The sequence below is a fragment of the Corvus cornix genome, chromosome 11, assembly GCF_000738735.6.
Source record: "Corvus cornix cornix isolate S_Up_H32 chromosome 11, ASM73873v5, whole genome shotgun sequence".
Lineage (NCBI taxonomy): Eukaryota > Metazoa > Chordata > Aves > Passeriformes > Corvidae > Corvus > Corvus cornix.
The window spans coordinates 3787994-3814509 of record NC_046341.1 but is presented as its reverse complement, the minus strand read 5'-3'; the positions used below and the strand labels follow the sequence as shown (position 1 = coordinate 3814509).

General features: G+C 41.6%; 1 protein-coding gene across 2 annotated transcripts in view; it reads left to right on the top strand.

The window, feature by feature from the left end:
- CDH13 (cadherin 13) overlaps positions 1–26516 on the top strand; it is a 447757-nt gene that overhangs the window by 365738 nt on the left and 55503 nt on the right. The window lies entirely within an intron of this gene.

The window sequence follows — 26516 nt, the reverse complement described above, 5'->3', positions numbered from 1 at the left end:
TGGGAAAAAGGTTTTAAATTAATTTTATGACTTATTGTTTTGTATGACAAAGATATTTGGCCTTTCCTTTCCATCAGGGGAAGGCCTTAGGCTCAAATTTTGTTCAGCAGCAAGGGATTGCTTATGTGAAAATAAGGAATGAAGCAAAGCAAGGAGCAGGCCCAGAATATTCTGGAAAATCTGGTATCTGGCTTGCATCCTGCAGGATATTCCAAGTGGGTGGGAATGAGCTGCACTGAGTGAACACTAATGGTTCTGAGTATTGTTTTTGTACCTAGAACATTAACAAAAATGAGAATCCTTTTTTTGTGTCACTGTAAGAGTGGGTGACAGAGCACTGCAGTGTTGTATCCTGCAAAAAAGGGATTTTAGTCCAGAGATAATGTCACTGTGGCTGTGGTGTGATGAAAAATTAACAATGTGGCATCTGCTGAAAGACACGAGCTGGCAAATTCTCTTCTTGTGTCTGTTCCTGGAGGCATGGTGGGGCCCAGATATCCCCTAAGACCTGGGGGAGGAAAAAACAAGAGTTTTAACACAAGAAAGATATGGACTTGAGCCCTTTCTGTCTTTTCTTCCTCTCCAAAAGAAAAGTCCAATGAATCCTACTTATTCCGTTCCTGACTGCAGAGTGTACACTCAAAAATGAGATTCCTCTGACTCTGCTTGCCTTTATTTTCTGCCCTGCATTTTTAAAGCTTCCACTGCTGCTCTTTAATGCCTTATTTTCCCTTAATATTAGATATATTGTCTTTCCTTGGTAAATGCCATCAGGCACTTGAGAGAGGAACGCAGTGGTGTGGCTGAAGGGGATGATTTTTCTAAAGTCCCCCAGTTCTCACATCTCTCCTTCTCGCCAGATTTGGGAGAGCAGCCCTTCCCTAGCCAAAGCTGGAAAAGTGGGATTCGTCAGAGTGCTCTCACTGGCACATAAGGAACAGAAACTTCACTTGGCCAGGGAACAGCCATTCCTCACACAATTCCTCTTTCTGCCACTTCCAGCTTCGCCTTCAATTCCATCCATTTCTGGGACAAAGAAATGTAAAATAAAAGTAATTCTGTCACACCAGGGAGAACAAGATTAGGGAAAATATTTTTCCTAGTATAGATTTTTCGAATATGTATGTTCTTAGAAAAGAATTCTCCATTAAAATAAAGATCTTGCTTCCTGTGAACAGAATAAAATTTGTGTAATATGACAAAACATCACCACGGTGAGATCTGAGATACACCAGTGCTGGGAGCTTAAGTGAAAAATATAATTTGCTCACATTCTGACTACCAGCTGATAAATGGTTTATAAAAGAGTAATAAATGACTAATGTGAGCTTTAATAAATGATTCATCAGTTCCTATAGAGACCTGTAAGTGGATAGGTTGCTTGTCACCATGATTTATGATGACTTCCAGCGCTGCCTCCTGACTCAGTTGTGTTGCCCCCTGGGTAAAGCAGCCCCTGGAGGACAATCTGTACCTCCGTCTGCTCGTGGTTCAAAGAGGATATGAGACTTTCACAGCACCATCTGGGGAGATTTATTTTGCAGCTCAGACTGTTGAGAAACAGGCTTGAAGCTTTTGAGAGTCCCTGTCTTAACTCTTGGTATTGGCTAAACTGTACTGAGGAACAAATATGGAGCTAAAAGCAATTTTAAGGCTCCTCCTGGATCACTTTTCCATACTTCTTTTACAAAAATGTCTCTCTTGGACATGATACTTTTATTTTCTGCAGTAAACAGACCTTACCAACACAGACCAGATCTGCCCATTCACTTTGCATGTTTAAAGCCAGCCAATCTCACCTCCATTTCTCCTGCGGCCTGGAAGTCAACCCTGGTCCTTTCTTACCTTGTCTTGCAGGGAAAATTTTCCTCTTTGGGACTCCTAATTAATTTTGTTCCTTTCTGTGTAAGACTTCCAGTGAGCTGGACCACACCTTTAGACACAGTCATGTTAATGGTAGATGATTCCCCTTCAACCCCTCCCACAGACCTTTACATCTGGATGGGAGAGATTTCTAGGGAAGAACCACAACTGTATGGAAAACAGAGCTGAAGAGGAGCTGTTCTTTGACTAAAACCCTGCTGGGCAGCATGGCCAGGGCTGCAGGCCTCTCCCATTCCCTGTTGGGATGGAAATCAGAGTGCAAACCAGGCTGAACAGAGACGGAAGCAGCAGGAGCTGCCAGGGTGGCTCAGCAAGTTGGGGAGGACAAACCAAGTTGGATTCTTCCCACATCACAAGCTGTGATCTGCTGCTGGATGTTAGGAGGGCTGAGGTGTTTGAGCAGCATCAGCAGATCTGAGCAGATGAGAAGCCCCTGCCAGGCTGGTAGTTAAGAATCAGAGTTTCATTTATAGCCTAAAAGTGATGGGAGCCAATCTAAAATTCCACCAGCCTGTCCAAATTGGATCAAACTCCCCCAGTGCTGATTTGTCAGGGGGAATAGCTTTGCGGGATGGGTAAAACCATTACAGCAAAATCACATGAACAGAATGCATATTGGAATTTCCATTTGGCTCCTGTGTTTGGGCTGTGAGACAATTTACATGCAGAGAGATCAGAATTCATACAGAAACTCAACAGAGCAGGGCAAAGCCTCTACAGCTGTCGGTAAACTTTGGCACAAAGAGCGGCTTCATGGTGGCTGGGGATCACCAGAGAGGAGCACTTTGGCCACCCTTGTTTTTTTTCTAGAGCTGTAAATACAGCTAGAAAGGCTCCTGGAGCATATCTTAACCTTCAGAAGCCTCTGCACCAGATAAATATTTGCAGTGACCTTTTCACTCAGCTTTATTTCCACTCCATCCTCTTGTAGCAGTTCACTAACACACTTGGCATAACTCCAAGTGCCCAAAAGTCTCCTCGAAAGCAAATGGAAGATGTTACCTGGTATATTTTTCATATGTGAGAGGTAGAATTTATGAAAGGGCACAAACATCTAAATAGCAGCAAATATTTTATTTTCTAAATGAACATTTTGAGCATTCTGTTGTCCCTGCAAAAATGAAGTTGAAATTTTCAGTGACTGTATTGTTTCTTCATGCTTAATTATTGGTCATTGGTCTCACCCATGGTACAGTTCAAGCCATCCAGATTTTTCTGAGCTGTCATGACTTACAAACAGAAAAGATTTCAAAATCACATAAGCAGTTTAGGAATCTAAGAATCTAAATAATCTAAATATTATTAATTAATAATATCTAATAATAATCTAAATAATCTAAATTTAGACCCCCTTCTCTTTTTTTTCTTTATTTTTTCCTTAAGTAATTTTAGATGTCAAAAATAATAATAATAAAAAGACTATTGGACTGAATAAAGTAGCTGTAAAGACATCTAGTGCCCACTGGAGTTCAAAAACCTGGGTTTAGGAGCATAGATTGCTTTGATCCTAATTGCAATTAGGATTCCAAATGTCTGTCTCTCTTCTAATCACTTTCAAATAACCTGGAAAAATGCCCATGATCAAGAAGGTTTATTAATATTTCCGAGTTGTGTTGTGGTTCTACCAAACTAAGGACATCTGGAAGACTTATTTAAACAGTCTGGCTATCTGGATAATGAAATTACCCTTTTTGTTTTTTTTTTTTTTTTACTTCTTCTTCAACACTGTGTGTCAACTTTTATCAGAATTAGCTGACTTGCAGATTCTCATGTGATGAGAAATATTCAGCACCACTCAGGGCTGAATTACCAATGACCTTAACAACAAATACTCTGCTGTAGCATTTCAAGAGCAGAATAATTTCAGGGAAAGGAAAACAAATGTGATTATTCTGTGCATTGACTGAAACACAGAAGTCTTCAGCAAAAACCAAAAACAAAACAAAGTAATATTGTTTGGAAGACCAGTGGTTCCTGTACTCATCCAGATTCATACTGTGTGCATAATAATCTGTATTCATGTGGCTTTCAGCAAACTATCTGCATAACCAGTGTAAGCACTTTGTTCAAGAACTTCTGCAAAATATGTTTAACACGGAGTCCATCCACTTATCACATAATTAGAGCTGGATGCGCTGCATAGCAGTAGGCAGCAGACTCCTACATTTATCTTTGCTCGTGAGGGGTGAGTTCATTGCTTTGTTTCTCTCCAGCAAGGTCAGGAAATACATGCAGTTGTCTATTTAATCTCCAGATAAACACGTTTCAGTGGTACATAAAACAACAGAGTGCCTGCTTTATAAGCTGTGAGCAGCTGAGAACCACTCGCGCGGTACAGGAAAGGTTCTGTGAATAGAAACGATTGTTCAAATAGTGGGAATCTGGGGAGGAACACAAAGGCACTGCGCTGCTCCTTCAGATCTCATTCTCCTCCCAGCACTCTTGCTCTCCAAGTAGGCTCACACAATAAACTTGCATTTTTGCCAGTCCTTTTTCTTCCCCCCCTCCCCTTTGTCACTGTTCCTTTCCTGCCCTCTGTTTAGTTGCCCTGATTTGTTGTGATCAGCTGATCTGAGCCACTCTGACGCAAACTTCTGCACGAGCCCTTGCCTTTTGCAAGCCTTTGGTTCTGCTTGGAAGGACAGCAGCAACTCCATGGTAATAACGAGAATTCTCCCTGCAGCTGGCAAATTCTCACCACAAAACCATTCCAGTGCCGACTTATCCTCTGAAGGCTTCTTCCATCTGCTTCTGCTGACAGCAAATATCCAAACACTGTGAGCAGCACAAAAGCCATAGACCCACAATTTATTGCTTTCTTCTCCAAGAAGTGAAGGTTAATATGCTTCCTCAGTGTGGTCTATGAAGTGTGAACTTTACAACAGATATTAAGGTCAGGATTACAAAGTAAACAGCAGCAGTGAGAGTTTGGAACACCTCTAGCACAAATACATTTGGGTGAGGAGCTGGAGAGTAGAAATTAAAAAGGAAGGACGGCTCAAACAAAGGCTCTTGAGGGATGTACAAGCTAAGCAAAGATAACGTAATGTCTCCAGACCTAGTCTTGGACCACTTATTCAGGGAATCTGTATAAACACAATTATCAGCAATCATTGCCAGGAGTGGCTATGTGATTTTCCAGTTAAACAAAAAAAAACCCCGCCAGCTGGCATTTTGCAGTTGCCTTCAAATCAAGTTAGGACTGTTTTCTACAGATTTCAATTGTAATGTACATATAAAAATTTGAGTATTTTCCCTGATGATTTTTTTTTCCTCTAAATGTATGGCTGAAGCAGTCCATGGAAATTTCCTTTGACTTCACTCTTCTCCAAGAGCATTCATAGCATATTGCACTTCATTAACTGTCCAAGGAATTCCAGCTTCAGCACTGAGTGCTGGCGGGTGACACAGAGACTTCCAAGAAACTTCACACAGTTTCTCTCAGATCAAGATACAAAATGATGCATCAATCTCTTTTCTGAAATTAACTTTGGGGGTCTATGTTGGGAGATCTCGTTTGACTGCGTGATGTCCAGCTGACAAAAAACCTTAGTGTGGAATCAGAGATTTCTACACCTGGTATTCATTGCAGAGTGACTCTTAGATCATTATCTTGTTCATAAAATCCCAGAATGGATTGGGTTGGAAGGGACTTTAAAGATCATCTTGTCCCATGTGCCATGGGCAGGGACACCTTCTGCTATCCCAGGGTGCTCCAAGCCCTGTCCAACCTGGCCTGGGACACTTCCAAGGGATCCAGGGGCAGTCACAGATTCTCTGGGCACCCTGTGCCAGGGCCTCCCCACCCTCACAGGGAGCAATCTCTTCCTAATACCCAATATAATCCTCCCTCTTTCAGCTTAAAGTCATTCAGAATGTAAATTGGTGGTCAGGCAGTGAGGAAGAGATGACCAGGTATTACCTTTGTGGTGCAGCCAGTCAACATTTTCTATCTTAAAGGACCTTTTCCTTCATGTATATAAAAGATTACAGTTCCTCGCCTATGTAATATGGAATTTTAACAGAAACACCAAGAATTCTAGATCTCTTTGTCTGACACAGCAGAGCTGATTTGAGGAGTAACAAATAGAGGAATTGTTAGATGTGTTGCAAAATATCACTGTAATCCCACGAGTTCAGAAACGCACACTGTTAATATGCCTCCAGCATCTGTGGGAGTTCTGTTTTAAAAGCAGGATTAAACATGATAACACACTATAGATCTTAACATATTGAATTTGCAGCAGACAAAACCCTATTTAATACCAATTACGCAATATGTGTGAGCTGGTACCATAGCTGCAGTTTATATATGAGCACAGGGAATTTGTAAAGCTGAAGTCTATTCATTCAAAAATAATAGTTATGTGACTGCTTGGGTCATTCCACTAGAGTGGAATGAGTTTTGTGATCAGTTTATCAATTTCTTCACTGACAAGTGAGATTTTAAGATTTTTTCTCAGCAACACTAAAACTGATTTGGCTACTCCAAAATTTGCTAACCATCTGTGCACACGAATCAAAATGTCAGGATTATTTAGACAAAATATCTTTTTTCCTTCTGCTCTGAAGCATTAAAATAGACAATGGATAAAACTTGCCATGTTAAAAGGAGCTGTAGGTTTATTCGAGTAAAATTTTTAGCAAAGATACTCATTTGGAAACAATAAAATTGTATCGGCCTGATTGTGTCTTGAACTTAGTGAAATGCAAATGGTGCTGCTACATGTAAGAAAAAGCAGATTAGGGAGTTCAGGCAGGACTCCTTGTAGCTACAGTTTCTTTTGAGGAAAATGGTTCAGGAGTGGAATTTATTCATATCCTTGTAGTTCCTACTTTGGCTTGTTTCCAGGACTTGTTTGCCTTAGAGTTCCAGATGCCTATTTGCTTAAAGGGTAGCCCTTTCTCCAGCCGTCTGTCTAACAGCCACTTAATATTTATTTGTTTTTACAAATGTGTTCCCCTGTGTTCTCAGTCCATATGTCACCAAAAAAGTATAAGCCCAGCTCAACATGGAGAATTGATGTTATCCTCCCTTTCCCATTCTTGACTTTGACTCTATTAGGAAAAATCCCTGAATCCCAGTTGTTTTCTTGACCCCATATTTCCCTCCCACCTATTGCTCTACAGCCAGTCCTTTGGAGTTTGTGTCCTAACTCCTGTTCTCCTCTTGATGCAGCTTTTGTAGAGACTTTTTTTTCACTTCCCTGTGTAGCATGGAAGATTCCTCCCAGCTAATCACTTGTGTCATCTTCTTGATATTTAATTGGTCCAGTGCTGAAATTTATCCTTCAAAGTTCCTTTTGCCTGTTGCATCATTCTCTTTTTTTAAAACAAAACCAACCTCCTATTCCAACTAACCAGGCAGCAAACTCTTATCTTTAGGGTTTTCCCCCTTCCAAGCCCATTCTTTAGTCAGGAGTCTGTAAGGAGCCTACTCTGAATTTTAATAATTAGCTTTAAATTTTCTTTCCTCTCCAAATTCAAGTCTGTCCTTTGACTCTCTGAGCCTGAACACCTCACATTCTTTAAACCCCTCTGCTCCTGTTTCCAGCCACTGCCTCAGAGCTGCTGAGACACTTCAGTGATGTATGCCCTGTTTTTGCTGAGTGACTCCCCTTTCTCTCTGCTCTTATTTTCACCACTTTCCCCCCTGCCTTTCTACATGGAAAGCTTTTCTTTTACTATATCACAAAAAGCTATTTCTGACCTTTGTCATCTCATGATCCTCTTTCTGTCCCCATGATTTTTCCCCTTTTTTTATCATTTCTGGAAGACCTTCCTTTTCCCATTCCTTGATTCTATCCCCTAGTGAACTCTCCTTCATTCCCCACCCACTTCCCTCGGGAACCACATTTCTGTTTCCAGTGCCTCAAATGACTGTTTGCTCACATCTCACAGGAGTCCATGTGCACCCTCTGCCTTCTATAAATCGAGCCTCATCGCTGTCAGCTTCCACACATCCCCTCATTTGTTCCTTTTAGACTTTATTTCCTCCTCCCCAGCTCATTTGTTTTGCCCATTTCCACTCACCGAGGCTGGCAGTGCCCATACATTAACTGGTACTGTCAGATGTTCTTAGATCAATGATTTTGTTTCATTTAGAAGACTGATGGGGAGGAGAGCTCTGCTGTCCTCAAGAAGTTTAAAGAGTTGAAAGCAATCTTTTAGCTAAAAAAAAAAAAAAAAAAAAAAAGTTTGAAAAATCAAAGGAGTTATGTGAGGGAGCTTCGAAAGAAACATAAGGAAAATCAATCCTGCTAAATAAGCTTAAATCTAAACCAGCAGTTGTCTGAAATAATATCATGGAAGAAGATTTATCTGCAGTATTGATATTCTTAACTGCCTGTGTCCAAGCTGTGGCTCCCATCCAAATGGAGTGCTCCACGGAGATGGGAGTGCAGGATTAGACTGGGAAGCAAATCTGGATTTCTCTACATATATATATATATGTAAATAGAAACACAGGCCCACAGATGTCTGCCTACCTAAACTGAAGACCTGATGTTTCATTTTCCTAAAGCTGCATTTTCTAATAAGGATTAAAACAAAAATGAAACCTGGATTTACTAGTCTGTTTCACAGAGCCACAGAATCATTTAGGTTGGAAAAGAGCTCGAAGATCAACAAGTCCATTTGGAAATAACACAATATATTTCCATACTTAGAAATAACACAACTGGCATTTGAAAACAAAGAACACTGTTCCTGATTAATTGATTCAGTCCTGAACGAAGCTAAAAAACCTGTGTATGTTTGAAGACAAATGAAGGGCAGGCTTTTTGATTTAGCAGTTCTGACCTTTTCAAGTTTTCCATCTTAAATAATAATTGAAGTCATAAGTAAATAAATTCAACTTTGCCTGCAGATGTTGAACTCTTTAATGTCCTTTTCCTGTGACTTAGGCACTGCCTGATATTCCTGGCACAAACAGGTTTATCATGCCCCGTGCTGGGGCTGGCTGACAGTCTCTGGGAACTGTTTTCTTTCCTCCAGGCAAATGATTAAAATGCAGTTCCAATCAATAAATCTGTGCAGGTTCTGTGGAGGGGAAGTGTTCACCCAGGGGGCCTCTGTGTTCCTAGGGGTATTTCTTTTCTTCAATCTTCCTGTATTCACAAGAGAACCAAATTACAAAGAGTCTTGTTTACCTGGACTGCCTGTTGAGGTTGTTTTTGGCTGCCTGCTGGAGCTGGCGTGAGCAGCACGGAGCACAGGGACACTCTCATGTGCTGCTGGGTAAACACAGCGATGTCAGCACTGGGGCTCCTCTGTCAGCAGTGCTGGCTCCCAGCATCGCTTCTGGGAAATCTCTGCTCTGGGATGATCAAACAGCTCAGCCTGCACTCCTCTGGTGTTGGTGGGGAGCAGTGTTGGGATGTTATGAAGAGGTCTCAGATTCTGAGATGTGATTTTAACTGAACTTCTCCACTTCTCAAGGATGTCAGTGTTGCCTGTTTCCCTTTCCTTGAGTGAGGGTTATCCCAGCTGATCAAAGAGCAATGTGTGAGTTGCTAAAACTAATCGGTTTTAGATGCTCTTTACTCCAGCAGCAATTGCTTTCATGCAATCGATTAAAAGGAAATTTTAATGATCTTAATAATTGTGCTTTTAAAGGGAACACGGCAGTTATTATTGAACTCTTAATTTATTATTTCCCATGGAGATCGCTTTGTAAAATCAAAACATAAGCTTTCAAAATGCACCATCCCCTGCAGTCTCACTGGTTTATTTCTTAAATTTGCATGTCAGGTTTGTAAATAATGGTAACAATGGAGCAATTGCATTCACCTCACAACTTTTTCCATTTCTAACTTCTGTGTTGTGGGAGATGCAGGTTCTATTCCTGCCTGAATTCAGCAGAAGGTAGGACATGTTTCTATGCATCCATACAGCCAGGAAAAGCTTCTTGTTGGTTCCTTTGATGGACTACTTTAAAGGAAAACACTGCTCTTTATCTGCCTATAAATGCAAACTGGGGTTCTAGTCAGCAGAAATTCAGCTGCATGTTGCACATCTGAATTATTTATTCAGAAATAATAAGCGTGTTTTATCAACACTCACTGAGAGGATTATCTGTGTTACATGGAAAGCTGTTGTAGAGCCTTTCCTGAACTAATTTGGGAGTGTTCAGGAAGCACCTCATTCACTTTAAAATGCCCAGAGTCCAGACTATAGGTTGAAGCTCACTTATCCCATAAATTTATTTTTCTTAAATTTGTAAAGTATGGGCAGCATTACAAATGTTAATGCTACTATTATAGGATCATAATTTAAAAATACCATCATTCTCCAAAGGCTCCAGCAGTGTGTCATTTCCCTGCTTTATTAGAATGAATGAACAGATGTACAATTTATTTCTGCTGAACTATCATCTAAATTCATAAGCTATTTCTCATGTGCCTGAAATCTGTGTTGGTTTCCCATTTTCTCTGCCTTAGAAAAAAAAAACCCAACTATTCCACTCTCGCATTTATCACTCAGGGGATATAAACGAGAAGTATGCTCTCCATTCACTTTAGACAAATACCCTCAATACAATTTAAGTCCCATCTCTTCAAGGCTATTCACAAAACCCAGGCATAGGGCCACCCAGGAGCTGAGTGGAAAAGTCCCTTGCTGTCTGTGCAGGTGGCCTCCAAGGACGTCGTCCCTGACAGGCCAAGGTGGCGCAGAGCAGCTGCCTTTAATCTTTTGGGCTGGCATTTACAGTGCCAGTGCAGGAGATGCAGTTTCTCAGCTGGAGGCTGGGGAAAACCAAGGAAGAGACAGCTAAGGGCTGTAAGGTGGGAGAGGTGAGAAGGTTGCGTGTGATTGGAGTGAAATTTATGGCTGAGGAGCAAGTGTCAGCTGGCCCCAGACACTCCAAATGCGCTTTCTGTGTCTTGCAGCAGCGTGGAGACGTGGCAGGCGCTCCCTGGAAGGGATAAACCAAACCAGACAATGCAGAGATTGGAGGGAATAAAACTGTGCACGTGGAACAGAGATGTTGCCATGGAAAAAAATGAGCATAAAAACCCCAGACGGTGCTCTCAGCCTGTCGGAATCTGTATTTGTTGGCAGGGTTTGTGGGCAATGCAAGGGTGGCATTTTGCTTTAATTCATGTGAGGAATGAGTGGATGACATGTTCTGGGGGTTCTGGCAGCATTTCTTCTGTAAACCCTATTTCTAAGGGTTTACATTGCAAGCAAATAAAAAAAAAATTTCAATGGTTTGATGTTGAAAACTGAATTCTCAGGCTCAGATTTTAGGTTTTTAAGTCTTTTTAATTTTATTTTTTTTATATAAAGATCACTTTGGCAAAGAGAGGAATGGAACAGAATGCAAATCAATCTGCTTTCTTCATTTCATAGCTGCTCCAGGATTTATATGCAGGCCTTTAAAATCCTTTTTGCCAGACAATTCAGGAAAATGATGAAGTAATGGCTGAGATTTGTTAAAAGCATGATTTTCTTCAGAAATCTTGTCTGCTTGGCAGGAGCAGTTTGTTCCTGTGGGACTGCAAGGGAAGAGTTTCAATTCACTAATAAAAATTGAGGAGTTCTAAGTGGAGCAGGAGTTTTGCTACAGTGGCCACGTTGCAGCCTCAAAACAATTAAATTTTGATATCTAGTGCTGCCACTCTTGTCCCCTTTGGATCCTTCCCCAAGCTGAGATCAGAGTTATTTTCGTCTCCCCTTTCCTTACATTTTGTTGACAAAATGGGACATGTCCAGCTAGGAAAGCTACAGGCACAATTTTTATCTGCACTTAAGGAGGGCAAATGTGATTTTGCAGCCACACCCTGTATCTCCAGTTGTCAGCACCAAACCCAGCATAATGAAGAGTCTTGGATGATGGGGAGTTTCAGACTGGGCTTTAAGGAAACTCTTTCCTATCTCCTGTTTTTGGACACAGAAAAAAGAATTCATGACAATCCAGTGAGCTTCCTGGCTGTTCATGAGCATTGAACCTTATAAATGTTAAATCAGGCAAATGTGTTTTGCTCTGTGTAGATTCTTGGATTTGGGCTTCTCATGAAACTTTCAGGGAAGGGTTTTCAAGATATCCTCAAACTCCTCCCTCTTATTTGTATAATTTCCAGTATTTACTTATTTTTCCTTCAAGAGCTTTGAGGTTACAGTGATCTGATCTCTGTGATATCCCAGCAAACCTCTGCAGTCCTTCAGCTTCCCTGCAGGTGACGTTTTGCCTCATCTCATCTCTGGTGAGGATTTGCTTTAGCTCCAGTGAAGCCCAGAGCTTCGTGGCCTTGTCCCTTTGCAGGTGACACCCAGACAATCCTTCAATCCAGAACTGCACAGAATTTTCCCAGGCCGTGTGCTTTTGACCTCTGCCTCTCCCATTGCTCTTTGCCTTCCCCACTGTGGGCAGGAATTAGGGGCTCTAACCCAGCCTGGGCTCCCCAGAGCTGAGCAGATGGAACAGTTCCTGCCTCTGCCCTGCATGTGGAGCAACTTCTTGCACTTCTCAGCAGAGTTTTGCTGTTTGCACAACATAAAATCGCCCTTATTGTCCACATTTTTTCTTCCAGCACTTAGAAAGTGACAAAACCAACATCTGCTGTCTGTGGTTTCTTCTTCTTTCATGCTCAGCACAGGAGGAGAAGAGTGTATCGATTTTGAGGACTTTGATGCGATGGGATTTTGCTGCTGTTTGTTTTCTTCTCTACCCGTGGTTTTGTGTTGGATATGGAGAATTGATTAAGTCATTTGGGTGTTGTCTTTTTATTTGTTCTGGATTTTGTAGTGGAACAGGCTGATAATATTTCACACACAAAGGAGAGCCTGCAGGCACTGTGTGGGGCTCTATAGGCACTGTCTATAGGCTCCCCAGCTTTATGTCCCATTCAGGCACACTGGGATCTTCTCTAATGCACCAAACTTCTGTCCTGCACCTCCCATTCTGGGTTTCTCTTAAGGCAAGGAATCCTGACAGCTGTGCCAGGGTTTGTCCCGTGGGCAAATGTACACAGGGGTTTAGGAGGAAATTCATCAATTCCAGGGATAGTTGAGAGTGAGCTTCATTAAGAGAATGTTTTATAACCATATAGCATTTTTCATTCCAAAGGACCCCAAAGGAACATACAGAAAATGGATCTTCTCTGTGGGCAAGCAGAAAATGAAATTGCAACTTTCTGTTGCTTGCAGAGAAAACAGAGGTATAAGACTTCATTTCCTTTATTAAAGAATTCTACTCAGGAAAGATGCTTTAATTTCTAAGGAAGCATTGCAGGTAGTGGTTAACCCTGATGCTGTATTTTTACACTCAAAATCTTGCTGATGGGCAAAGGGGAAGCCCACCTTATATATAAAGCCAAGAATTTATTGTTAGTAAAATTGAAAACTAATCCAATTTCATCCTAATCCAAGAATCGTTATTAATTTTGACTGAATTACTGAAATAAGCAAGAAAATAAATATTCTTCAACTTAGAAAAATTGTCAATAGTGATAAGAAGACAGATGCAAAACTGCTGTATACACCTTTCTTAGCTCCCACCCCTTTTCCTGCTGTTTCTCTCACCATTTCCTTACTCCTCTGGGCCATAAAGTTGGTTTCATTCCAGTGTTTGTGGTCAGGGTGTTACGGGGAGTTGTAACACCTGGAGTCCTTTGCCAGGACAAAGGTGATGCTCGTGCTGATCGTTTCCTCCTCCTGCCCTTGGCATCATCTGGGGTCATGTTTATGTCCTTGAGAACGTGGTTTTGTGTGTTGCTCCCTCTTCATTGCCCTGAAGCTCCAAGTTAGGTCCAAATTTACTGTATCTGGTGTCCCTTACATTTTTTAGAACCTCTGTGGCCCCTTTTGAGCAGGCTCTCCACCATCACCAGTCCCCTGGAGCTGTGACAATCACCCAGCCCGGGGTCACAAGGCAGAGTCTGGCTGTGGCAGCAGCCTCGGGACGCACAATAAGGAATATTTGTGTACCAGCAGACTCAGGATCATTACATAGGATGCAAACCTCATTAGAAGGAGTCAAACTGAGCTGCTGGACGTGAAGTGCCTCGAGGTTTTCAGGGAGCAGTAAGAGGAGCTTTTTTGTGCTTCACCTCAGACACAGCACTTGGTGTTTCAGGTGGCTGAGGTACAGAGTGGAGTCTTTAATGAGCTCCCCAGCTCCTCTGAGCACCCACGAGGGCTCTGGGCTGTCTGAAATCAGGACTGTGCTGTGTCACAAGTGATCAAAGTCACTCTGCTTACAGGAAAAATGAAGTGGTTCTCAGCTAAACAATATTAAAAATCCACCAGAAGTGAAAGGAGAGCAAAAATCTGGCAGTGGCTAAAGGGACATGTGGTGAGAACCAGGAGGATTTTGTGAGTTACTGGTAGAGAGTGTAACCAGGAAAGCCACAGCTGAGCTATGGCAGCGTGTGTGTGGCTGTCACAAAGGTTATTTTCCAGCTTAATGCAGGCAACTTTTCTCCCTCTGGTTTTCCTTCCTCCCTCGAAGCTGAGTGCCCCCAACTTTGAGTGAAAATATCACAAGTAATTGAAGTTGCAAACCCCAGCAGAATACTAAATTAGAAATTAAACAAAAAAGCTCATCAGTTGGAGCACAGAAGTCCTGGGCAATTTTTATAATGCTATATTACAGCAATTGGAATATCTTTTTTTTTTTTTTCCTCCCCCAACTGCTTCACTAACTGAATTGATTGAATTAAATGTGTTCTGTGGTGCCAGTGAACCTCTGACCCCAGTTACTCAGGATAATCAGGGGGTAATCAGCCTGCTGTGATCTGAGCTCCAAAGGAGCAAGAATATTGTAGGTTCAGGGAGCCTGTGCTGGCATTAATCAGATGTCATCAGGGTTTGATTATAAATCCTAAAGACCACCAAATTGATACAACATGGTTTAATCCACTAAAAATTAGGTATCTACATATTAATCACCAAGTTGAATATCTGCAAGTGACTGCTTTTCTAGCAAGTGAAGTCAGGTGTCAACGCTTTGGAATGTCCCACAGTTAGTCATAAATATAATGATCAGCATCAGCACAAAAGTAGCATTAGCCAGATTAAAAAAGGATTTTGTTCTAACCTCAAATAGATTTTTTTTTTTCCCTCCCATTGGAGTTTTACAGCTCCATTGAAATGGTTCCTCATGTTTTTACTCTAATTACGAGCTTACTCAGAGGCAAGAAATAGGAGATGTTTCAGAGGTACCTGCAAGCACAGCATTTTTCTGCCTTCCAAGGGGAGGAAGGGTGGCTGCTTACAGTATATCACACTGCTGTGTACAGAAATAAAGTGCTATTTATTGTCCCTTAAAATGATTTCCCCTAGAACTGGCAAGCTCAGGTGAAAAATCTGTATCTAGAAAAGTGTGTTAGGATCCAATTAATTCCTCCTGTAGTGGCTGTCCTTGGGAAGAGCTCGGTGTGGCAATTCTGATGCAGATGTATGAGCCCATTATATGAAGGTTTCTGCAGGAAAAGGAGAACCAGTCTTAAAAGAGAGGAATGGCACAGTCTCTTAATAAACTCGTGCTCTTCATACATGTCCTGATTCGATAAACATCCAACCCTGCGGAAAAGCTTTTTGATATAAACTGAAGATGATACCAAATTCTTTTGTATCTTATTGGTGCCACCTGTATTTCCTGGGAATTGCCTTTATTTGCATGAGACATTTGGTGTGCTTGGACTCAGAGGAATTAAACTGCTGCTGAAGGACTTCCAGGCACCCCACAGTGTTAGTTGGGATCAGGATGAAGGAATTGTACAAAATCTGGGCATCCCAAGCAAGGGTCAGTTCTAGTGACCAGTGGCTGTGTAGGTGCCTTGTGCTGCCTGCTCTCACTCAGCCCCACCAAGAGCACATCTGTGCTTGGGGTGATGCTTCTCACCTCCCAGCAACACCTTACAGGGATGGCCCTCACAGGAACAACAACCAGGGTGTGCCACTGGGACAGCCCCCTTTGCCATTCAGAGGATGGTAAAATCACCAAATGGTTTGGGTTGAAGGGACCTTAAAGAACATTTCATCCCCCCTTGCCATGGGCAGGGACACTTCCCACTGTCCCAGGGTGCTCCAAGCCCTGTTCAGACTGGCCTTGGACACTTCCAGGGATGGGGCAGCCACAGCTCCTCTGGGCAGCTGTGCCAGGGCCTTCCCACCCTCCCAGGGGAGGATTCCTTTCCAATATCCCATCTAACCCTGCCCTCCTTCTGCTTAAAGCCATTCCCCCTTGTCCTGTCACTGCATGCCTGTACAGAAAGCCCCTCTCCAGCCTTTCTGAGGGTCCCTTTAGGTACTGGAAAGCTGCTCTAAGGCACCACGTTCAGGTGACCCTGCAGCCCACCCAAGGCAGGTCTGACAGGTTGATTCTCTGTATTTGGGTGTGGACCACTTCTCTCTGTCCAGAACAGCAGTGTAGAACCTTGGCCTGTTTTGACCTGCCTGCTAATTCTCAGTGCTCAGACACATCAGCTGGGGAGCACTGCCAGTCATCCCCAAACTCCAAACAGCTCTGAGCGAATTCAGTATCAGGATAGAAAAATACCTTTAGTTCATTTTTATCATCCTTATTAACAAAAATAAACAAATGGATACTTAACCATTTGCACAAAACATATCCAGCTGAGGCTGCAGGGGTGTTTGTGTTCCAGAAGGATGTGTGTACACAGAACGTTTGGGTAGGAAAACATAAATTACCGGTGAGAAGATGAAAGGGCCCTGAATGTTCCCTCTGTGCCATTCTAGGCAAGAAATAAGCACACAACGGGCACTTACAAGAGGAATGTTTCATTTGCCTTTATCACAAATGTTTTTCTCCCAAGGAAAGATGAAATGAGCCCTGGCAATGGGAGCTGGGTGGTGGGAGATGGAGACCATCAGTAGCCTTAAAGCAGAAAGCAATAAATCCATTTAGCATAGCTGCGATTTTTCCTGACCTTTTCACAGCTGTGCAATGCCAGACCATACATCTGTTGCTGCAAAACATGCTTAAATCTCAGTGTTCCCAGAGCAGGTTCATCCCAGCTGCCAGCGAGCTCCCCTGGCTGCCTTTGGAATGCTCTCCTCACAGTCCTGGATGGGGAGGCTCACATCACCCATAGTCATTAGTCAAATCTGCTGCATTTATATCTATTATTCTTTACTCTTGAGCTTGGAAAAGGAATTTTTCACTGCTAACAGGGTTAGAGGCCCTAGGTCTTTGTTGTTCCCATCCTGGGTAATGAGTGCTCGGTGCTTACCTGGATGTTCAGGATATAATAAAGATTTTTTTGCTATGAGAGGAAAACAGAAAAGGAAAGATCATTAATCATGAAAATTCACTTTATGTCTCTGATCTTTAAATGATTATTCTTGTATCATAGCTTTTTGATAGAGCAGTAATGTTTTGCTCAATGAATGTTGAGCCAACTGGATGTAGACTGGATAATTTGAGGAAAAAAAAAAAAAATCATGTATATCCAGTAGAAGAAACTATGTGCAGTAGACTTCATTCATCACTTTGTCAGCAGACTTGGAAGACTTATTGTGTTCAGATGGATTGAAATATGGAGTGTTCAGCCCAAATTCTCCTCTCCCCACTCAGCTTTTCACAGAAAACAAAATGCTGGCTCGAGATTTCATTTTTAAAATTCAGACAGATTCTGTATCACTGCAGATTATGCTGCCTGTAAACTTCCATCTGTACCTCCTGCTTCCACTGGAACAGTGTGAAACCTTGCAGAGTTCTTATCTGCTTCCAAAATAGAGTTTTCAAACTGGGATAACTTCAGACAGCTCTCAGCTGGAGGGCCTTGTAAATCTAGGGCATCTCATCCCCATCAGCTGGCACAACCTAAAATGCCAGAAGTTTGGGGAATTGATGAAATTTGTAGCTGAAATATTCTGGAGATACAAGTTGCTATGAATGCTTGGAGTGGGGCTGCTCAGCATTGCCCACCAAAGACTTTGTGAAGAACTTTAACCACTGTCAAAACATCTGTTGTCGGCAGCTTGGGCCTTGATCAGCTGTAAACTGGCACAAAGAATAACTCCCTTCTTTGGATTCAATGCCCTCCCAGGGAACAAGAGGCAGGATTTCTCATTTGGCAGCGTGTGCTGCTTGTTCTCTACCAGGCCAAAGATTCTGCCATGGAGAAAGTCTCACTTTCATTGCAACTTCCACCTCTCTGCAAAGACCAGGAGTCTTAAACTCGTGTTCAGTCTTGAAATATTAAGGTACCAAAAGAGATGAACAAGAGGTTTACAGAAAATTTTTGTTCTTTCAGCTATTTAGAAGGAAACCTTCCTTTCTTTGTGTGTTGGGGTTTTTTTTTTTAACTTCTATTAGTTTAGTGCTTTTGTACAGCCCTAAAATACAGTTTTGGTACCTTGTCTACTTCCTAGAGGTTAATATGATAATAATTTAAAAATCATTAGCATCTGCTGAAGGTCTCATCACTGCATGGCTCTCTGCCCATCAGTGCTGAGGCCACATTGCATTTATTTATACCTGAGTGTAGACTAAAGCCATTAGAGAAATTTCTCCTTCACTCACCTCAATCTTCCAAAATTTCTAGCAAATTAAGTGTTCCCTCCATATGTTAATGTTAATAATAATAATAATATATATAGTCATAAAAATCTTTTTTCAACCACTTTGGTGTTCAGAGTGGAGTAAATTCACCTCTCCTGCTGTTAAGAGTCCTTCGTGGTACAGGGAAGAACGGCAACAGTGAAAGAGGATGTGTTTTCTGAACACATTCCATGTCCAGGCCCCAAAAATGTGGCATTCTGGGAAAAAGTAGGAGGAAGTTGTTGCTTAAGGGTCCATGGAGTAAATGCATCCCACCTCTAACTGGGACTGGCAGGAATTCTTGCAAAATGAGTCACAGGTGACTTCCAGTTTTTCCTCTTAGTAGGGCAGTATCAGTAAGCTCCACCATATATGTTCAGATGTTCATTGTCAGCATCTGAAATGTTGGCTTGGGTATGAACAAGTCTCTGCTAAAAATGAAAAAGGACCATTTTACAAGGCCCCTTCCCTTCCCTTCCCTTCCCTTCCCTTCCCTTCCCTTCCCTTCCCTTCCCTTCCCTTCCCTTCCCTTCCCTTCCCTTCCCTTCCCTTCCCTTCCCTTCCCTTCCCTTCCCTTCCTTCCCTTCCCTTCCCTTCCCTTCCCTTCCCTTCCCTTCCCTTCCCTTCCTTCCCTTCCCTTCCTCCCTTCCCTTCCCTTCCCTTCCCTTCCCTTCCTTCCCTTCCCTTCCCTTCCCTTCCCTCCATCATTAGGATAAGTGGGGGAAAAAATCCTGCAAAACCTTCGTGCTCCTCAAATCCGGTGGAGGAAAAAGATAGAAAAATCCAGCGAGGTGTATTTTATTTAAAGTTCATTCCTTTAAAGAAGACATCCAGCATCTTAGCAAGAATGCAGGCTAACACTGCCCTTGATGGGAAGTGCACTGAGGAAGGAATGAGAGGAGCTGGTTTGGCTGAATTCAGCACAAGAGGCCTCATAAATGTGAAAGGCAGAGCTCTCCCTGCTCCCTGGGCAGGTGAGTAGGTGTAGTCTGCTCCTTCAGCCGTGCTCAGATCATCATTTCTCTCATGCTGTTGTTTTAAACATAAGGTTTGTTCTACCTGCAGTGAAGGAATTTTTTGTAGCTCAGAAAATAACATTATTATTCGAGGTTTTCTCAAAAGTACCTTAAATGTAATAAATACAGTGACCTTTCACTGTGCTCTGTCCACCTGGAGAAGGAGTATTTTTTTTTCTATGATACAACCATCGTTCTAGAGGTGTCCAATTATTTGTGGGTACTTGATTTATTCCAGAAAAAGAACTGAATTCACCTTGCGTTTATAGGTAGAAAAGAATGAATCATTTCTAAATTATTTATATATTCAGGGAAAAAAAAAAGAGCATCTTTGTCTTCCTTCTGAATCTTCAGACATTTGATGTATACCTGGAGGTAACAGGCTTTGAAGCAGGCATTCAGCATATGATTAATACATGTTAGAATTATCTTTTTGCCTTTGTTCAGTGAGGCCCTGAGCTGGGCTGAGAAAGGGTCAGAATCTTGTGTAAACAAAAGTCTTCAAAATAATTCCAAAAAGCAGCTATTTTTCAAGCAACCTTCACCATCACTTATTTACAGTCCCCAAGTGGCTTTTTAGTCTTTTGTGAGCCCATAAATGAGAGGATTGAAACCAGCACCAGCTCAGAATGGGCTTTCAGCACTGCTGTGGGGAAGAAACAGGAAGAAAATTCTGCAAATTAATTTATGGATCTTGTGAGGATCTTATTCTGTCAATCCTCCAAAGTTTTCTAAGATTTATGGCACCTGCAAGGGGAATAGAAGGGACCCTTCATGCTGGCAACCCTACAGTTCCTTCCTTCCTTCCTTCCTTCCTTCCTTCCTTCCTTCCTTCCTTCCTTCTCCTTCCTTCTCCTTCCTTCTCCTTCCTTCTCCTTCCTTCTCCTTCCTTCTCCTTCCTTCTCCTTCCTTCTCCTTCCTTCTCCTTCCTTCTTGTTATTTTTGTATTCCAACCCACTACTACTCACTCATGAATTTTAATACCTGAAGTGGTCTCAGTCCCATAAATAGTTTGGCTTTAACCTGGTGGAAAACTATTCCCAGAGGGACTTTCACCTGGACCCTGGTTAATAAGTTCTTGTTTCTTTCTTTGTTTGAGTGCTTTTCCAAATAGGTTGATGAACAGCAGAACAAAATGAAGCCATGTTGAAACTTCCCCTTTTTGCTCATTCATGATTAATATCAAGGGTTTTAAGTATGTTTGTGTTTTTCTATAAAAAGGCACAAATTCAGAGCCATGCTACAGTGGGCAGAATTGAATCCTGAGCCTTCCATTTACCTAATCGATCTTTTGGGTTGGTTGCTCTTGTTGCAGACTTGCAGACAAAGATTTTGCAGACAAAAATATTCATTCAGTCCTTCATTACTGAGTCCTACTTTTACTTTGTAAAGTAACTGGTGTGTGCCTTGAAAGATCACAAGGCATTTACAATGCAGAGCCTGTGGAAAATCATTCAGAACTAAAAACTGAAAATGCATCCAAAATTATTATGGTCAATTTCATATATTTGAAACGTTTTTGGTTTTGGTTTTGTTTTTTATTTCTAAGATACAATTGAATTCCTTTTGTAATTTCACCAGGGAGGTGGAAGAATATGATGTGCTCAGAAAAAATACAGAATGAGCTGAAAGAAACACTTTCAGTTAAGAAATAACACAGTGCTTACAAGCCAGCATTATGGCAGTAAGACAATGACAATAATAAAGCCTGTTTAGGTGACTCACAGCTATAATTCCTGCTTTGCATCTCGTTTACACCATCAAATCCTTGTCATACCATGATAATGTTTTATATTTATGTAGTGTCTTTCATCTAAATGGCTTTCTAAATGCTTCATGTGTTGCTTGGTGTGCAGCTTACATCAACTTAATCCATTACTTTAATACAGATATTTTTGTAGTGAAATAGAGCTGCTGTTTGTGTCCACATAGCAAAGGCTGTGTGCAGTCTTGAGGGAAAACCTTCCACATTTGTAGAGGAGATCAGGGAGAATGTAACACCGGGTTGCAATTCACCTTGACCACGCCATTTTCCATTAAATTGTTCTCGTGGAGAGTTTGGTATAAACTGATTTTGCTCAGGTGCAGTTTTCCAGCCCTCTGGGGCAGCACCCTGGGCTCCTGGGGTGGGAGGGAAGGTGGCTGCAGAATCAGCAGCACCACTTTGGTCTATGCACAAGTGTTGTGCCAAGTATTTCCTCCTCGCACTTCCCCTGCCTGTGAACTTGGAGCTCCAAGCACCAGTGGCTTGGTTTATCCTTCTCTGGCAAACTGGGCTTTGCATCCCACTGAATTCCACCAGAAATGCTCATTTCTGACATTTATGAGACTCTCATTCCTGATTGATCCAGAATGCAAACCTTTGCGACCATTCTGAAAATTCATTTGCACTTGGAGATGTTCCAGGTACAGAGCTATGGAAAATACGTTGTTTTATGAGCAAATAAATCCTGGGAGCTCAGGTGCATGTACTGAATGACAGCGTGCAAAGGAAAAGGCACAAAGAGCAAAGAGGTTGCGAGAGATTCTATAGCTTGTCATCACATTCTCAAGAAATTAGACAAAATATGGTCACAAAGGCAGTAGGCTTCAGTGGAGGGAGATAATTGCAGTAATACAATTTCTCTGTGGAATTTCTAACAGAGACATATGAATTAATACAACTCATTATTTTCCATGTTTTTTGATATATAGAAGAGGAAACAAACACGATAGCAGCACAGAATACCTTCCGCTGGAATATCACCCTGATAAATGCAAACTGACACAGAGTTTTAATTTGTTTGTTCCTGATTGGGAATCACAGCATGCAGAATCTTAATGAGCCATTGGGTAGTGATCACCTACCCCAGGCACGTTTGTCTTGCTTTGTGTTTGCTGCTGGTGGCAGCTCTTTAATTTGGGTGTCAGTGCCCCTCTGAGAGAGTTTTTTAGTGGCTTCACAATGGTCTTGTCCCAGCCTGCTCACGCTGCTGTTGGACAGGAGGCATTCAGATGATTCTGATGCAGTTAAGTTCATCTCTTTGCTCTGAGAAATCAGTAAACAGAGTCTCATTTACTACAGAGGCCTTAAATGAGGCTGTGAGATAAGAATCTGATTTTCTTACGGTCTGGGTACCATTTCCAGCTATGTTTGATGCTGAGGTGGGGTCAGTGCCTGGATTCTCAGGTGATAACGTTTTGCAAAGTGATCTTTTTGTGTACCTGCCCCATGGTGGGAATCTGACAAGACTGGCTTGTCTTGAGACCATCCAGAGGAATTTTTCTGTCAGTGACAGCTGCCACTGCAATGTCCTATCAGCTCATTATAGAGCTCAGTCTGGAGGAGGATTTGGCTCAGTGTTACATCCTGGCTCCAGCAGGAAACAACCACTAAATTCAGCTTGCAAGATCCAGGGAAGTTTGTTGGACTGAGACTCTCTCCTCTGCTCAGAGTTGTATTTGAACACAGTTGTTTCGAACATTTCTGATCTCCCTGCCATCCCTTTACTGACTCCTGTGCTGTAAGAAATAGAAGCTGCTTGTTGTCACCCTCCAGGACTTCCATGCCCCGTGGAACCACACTGGTGATCCCTCACAAGAGTTCCAGTGTCCTTATCTGCTTCCCATCAGTCCAGCGCGATGGCAAACGCTGCTAACTCGTTACATTTGGAACTCTATTTGTGCACCTTCACAAGCCTCACACACTTCATCTACATCCATCACTATATTTCCTCAAAATTGTTCAGTTTCCCATTAACTGCTGCTCACTGCTTCCTTCTAAGTTTCAGTCCGTTTTCTGTGTATTTTACCACAAGATTTTGGAAACAGAAAAAAGAAGAACCGTGTCTTTTTCCTCTGCTATGTTTCTAAAACTTTAAAAATGACAGAATTGCTAAAATCTCTGGGCTGTGTGCATGATAAGCACAATAAACGACAGCATGGCACATCACAGAGCAGGTTAACTTCACATGTCAAATACTCAGAAGCAGGAAATGCACACAGCCCGTTCCAGCAAACCCACTCTGGCCCAGGGCACCACCTTCTAAGCTATTAGTGTTAAAATGGGTCCAAATGATAGCAGCTTAAATAAAGTACTGAACTCATCTACTTTATTCTTAATTTATAGTGGTGCTTAGGGGATGTGCAGATATTTAAAATGAGTAAAATCAATTAACTTGTGATCCAATTATTTGTGTTAGCCACTGTGGAGTTTTTCTTTTAGAGCACTGGTTCAGACTTTCCCAGTTAAGCACCGTGCTTTGAGAGTGTAAACCTTTCACTGTGAAATATGAGGAACCTTGGTTATTTTTCCTCTGCTTCTAAATCTAAATCCTATTTTTGCCCTTTCACAGTTTTTAAATTCCCTTTTTACTTTTGTTTTTGAAAGGGACTCAGTGTAGGTGTAACAGATTTTTCTAAATGTTGGGAAGTCTATTCCTTATATAAAGGTGACTGAACAGGCAAGAGTTCACCTTCTAGATAAAAGACACAATATTTTTCTAGGCCACGCTATTTCACAGTAGATATGTGTCTTTTGCAATCAGAAATCTGTGATTTATTGCACTTTTCACATTATAAATTTAGAGTAGACCTCTGTGACAACTTCTGTGGTCTGATCGTTCTGCTTTTCCATCCATCTTGAACAGATTTTAGTCTAACATTCCAGGCAGCTTCAAATATCTGTGTTTTTGTGGTTGTTTCCAGAATGTGAAGGATGCTGGGGTGAGGGTACCACTGTACTTGGAATTATTTGGCTTGGCACAGCCTTTCCCTGTGGATGTTGGCATTTCCTTGACCTGCAGGAGTCAGCAGCTCAGCAGTGCTGTGCCCCCAGCAGGTCCATGTGCCCTTTCTCTTTGCAACTGAAGTTACTGAGGGCTCTTCCTAAATAAGGAGAAAATAAGGATGCAGAAGTAAAGCCAACCCCAGCTGAGATATCCTTGATTTAGATACCCTTAGCCTGACATTCCGTGTTTTTTGAACTAACTGGCACATCATGGCAACCTTTTCCATCACAGTCTGGCATCGACGGGGTAAAAATAGTAAATTTCTCTCACAGGCTTCACAATAATGAATCTGAATAAAACAGCCATACCTTTAAATGTTTTACCCTAACAGCTCTTACCATTCCCAAGGTGAGCCAGGGAGTATTGAACACTTAATTGAATCAGAGTGGAGGATTAAGGAAAAGATTTTTCCGAAGGATCAATATGAATTAGGAGCAGATGCCCGGTCAAATCTAAGGGTTAGATTCTTTTTTATTGGGCTCTGTGAATTCTGGTCACCTTTTTATCCAGCTGAATGGAAATTGTTGGGTACTGAACACTTGTGGGAAAAATTCTGACCCTTTTGGTTCTGGTGTCTCATATTATGCATGCTCAAGTTGAGACAATATGAAACAATATAAAAATATCAATTATTGGCTAATTGGTTATTTTCAGTCAGAGTAAGTATCCAAGTCTGCTTGACAGTGTCAGCATTTGGCTGAGCTGGAAGGAACACAATCTTGGTAATCAGTCTTCTGTTATTTCCAAGATTCTTAATAGAGTTTTCCTTCTAATTTGTTTCACAGCAAGTGAAAATATTGTTGTATTATCATTTAGAGTTAATTAAACCGCAAATGAGCTTAATGAACTGTCTGAAACAAAGCTCAATCACAACCTGTTACATACTAACTATCAAGATCAAAAGAATCTTTAAATTCTTTGTTAGATACACCAAAGAAGATAGAAATAGCCAGTTGTTAATGTCATCCTTTTATGAAATCAGGTTTGAGGCTGGAAAGCTTAAACTGAATGCATATACTCAAATTATACAGAAAAATTGAAAAAGCGTTTGGGAAGCCAAATCTATTGAAAAAAGAAGGAAAACAAAGAAAACTGAACACAGGGGAAGACATAGTCATCTTTTCTTTATTTTTGTATGAGGAAATCCACTTTACCTCCTATTTGTCCAGATTGGGAAATATATACATTAATAAAATGCCACTTTCTGGTTTCGGTATTTTCACAAACTATTCTGCAGTGCTGTGACTTCTCATGTTCTGTAAGACAGAGGAAAAGACATTTAGTTTATTCAGGTCTTGAAGCCACTTGGGTGACTTTTGCCCTTGAGTGATGCAGCTTTTAAGAAGTGCAAGCACGGCAAAACCTATTTGTGTCATTAAAGTTTGTAATTTTGGGCTTTTGAAGACTTAATCCCTAGAAATGCTAAGATTTCCTAATGATCTATAACGGCAGTGCTGATGTTCAGCACTTCTCAGGATTAGGTCTCTTATCAGCCTGGTTTATCCACCTCTAAAGCAGGTATTATCTTATCACTCTTATATACAGTGCTTTTAGCACGTCAGCCCCAAGTACTTGAAAGGTGAGGAGTGTTATTAAGCCTGACCCTTACAAGCTTTTCCAATGGTTTGCTTAATGTTTTTCCTACATAAATAAGAATGATGGAGAATAAACTAGAATTTTCTTACAGGGCTTGGCTGGTCGAATCGTACAGCAACACATTTCACAAGGTCACAAAAAATTCTTCCATGGCAAAAAGAAGGCAGCACTGACTTTTAGTTATGCACACAAAGTGGTAGCATGAGGTCCAATTATTTCTGAGTGCCTTAGGGCAAGCCCTCCAAAAAATGGTCTGGGAATGGTTTTTGTGAGACCTGTTTTGTGCCTCGATAACGGTGCAGTGAAAAATGAATGTGGGTGGGATAATTCATGAGAAAAAGAGTGTGAAATGCAAAACTGGATTTGTTTGCAAATAAAAGTAGATTTGAAGGCAAGAGTGGTCAGTATGAGTCAGGTTCCTCTTCCCTCAGTTCCCTTTCTGGCAGTATATGCAGCTCTGCAGCACTGCAGGTATTTTCATGCTTCACTTTCCAGGAATATGAGCTGAACTGTCTCCTTGCGATCAGAATCTTCCCCAGCTCCATTCCTATCACATCGCTGCTTATCTGCCATCTATTAAATGGAGAGCAGCTGAAATGTGCTACCTCATATTTCATAGGTGAGAATGCATTATTTAAACCCCATAACATTCCGTTTCGGTCAAGGATTCCACCTTCCTCCTGTTGGGGTAAATAATTAATGCTGCCTTGGATATTTTGTGGATGTGTGTGTGGTCAC